Raw genomic sequence first — 1,495 nt, 5'->3', positions numbered from 1 at the left:
GTCTAAACCTACAGAAGGACTATAGTATGTTATAGATACTTCAGTCCCCAGAGGTCTTAACCTATAGAAGGACTATTATAGTATGTTTAGTCCCCAGAGGTCTTAACCTAGAGGACTATAGTATGTTTAGTCCCCAGAGGTCTTAACCTATAGAAGGACTATAGTATGTTTAGTCCCAGAGGTCTTAACCTACAGAAGAACTATAGTATGTTTAGTCCCAGAGGTCTTAACCTATAGAAGGACTATAGTATGTTTAGTCCCAGAGGTCTTAACCTATAGAAGGACTATAGTATGTTATAGATACTTCAGTCCCCAGAGGTCTTAACCTATAGAAGGACTATAGTATGTTTAGTCCCAGAGGTCTTAACCTACAGAAGGACTATAGTTTGTTTAGTCCCCAGAGGTCTTAACCTATAGAAGGACTATAGTATGTTTAGTCCCAGAGGTCTTAACCTATAGAAGGACTATAGTATGTTATAGATACTTCAGTCCCAGAGGTCTTAAGCTATAGAAGGACTATAGTATGTTATAGATACTTCAGTCCCCAGAGGTCTTAACCTATAGAAGGACTATAGTATGTTATAGATACTTCAGTCCCAGAGGTCTTAACCTATAGAAGGACTATAGTATGTTTAGTCCCAGAGGTCTTAACCTATAGAAGGACTATAGTATGTTTAGTCCCAGAGGTCTTAACCTATAGAAGGACTATAGTATGTTTAGTCCCAGAGGTCTTAACCTATAGAAGGACTATAGTATGTTATAGATACTTCAGTCCCCAGAGGTCTTAACCTATAGAAGGACTATAGTATGTTTAGTCCCAGAGGTCTTAACCTACAGAAGGACTATAGTATGTTTTTGTTAAAGGTCATACTTTGGCTTTTGGAGCCACATGTACTTCTTGTTCGTTGACGGAAAAGGTTACTAGCTCACTATTGTCCAAACCAGTTGTGTTAGACCTGTTTATTATATAGTAATGGTTTTAAATCAGTTATATCTACTGCACTTGAAATACCCACCCCTCCGAACTTGTTGTTTATTTTCCAATACCTAATATATTGGACATGTGTTACATAGCAATGTTTTACAATAATGATATCTACTGCAGTTGAGTTATGCTTGCTCTGTCTCCCTAACTGTTGTTCAGGTACATTACTGTATTTGACCACTAGGTGGAGACATTGACCACAGTAGCCCTCACCCTGAGGACCAACCTGTATAGGCTACCACACCCTCTCTCATTAGCGCCACCAGCTGAAGAGAGTTTCTCCCTAATTGTCTTCCCCATGCCCGACATGAACTTGTCCATTCCCTTTGTGTGATTATTCTGAGGAAGGCCATTGAAAGCTGAAACATTAAATCTTTCTAAACTTTTTCTTTTCAACAATTGAATGTTTTTGGTTGCACCTCTATTCACGTTGGTTGAGCCAAATTAGACGGTAGCCTACATGTAGCAAAACAGAACTCAACTGATTGAACATGAAATGTATGTCAATAT

Source organism: Salmo salar, unplaced genomic scaffold (assembly GCF_965601325.2).
Source record: "Salmo salar unplaced genomic scaffold, fSalSal1 ptg000694l, whole genome shotgun sequence".
NCBI lineage: Eukaryota > Metazoa > Chordata > Actinopteri > Salmoniformes > Salmonidae > Salmo > Salmo salar.
Note: the sequence above shows the minus strand (reverse complement) of the source record.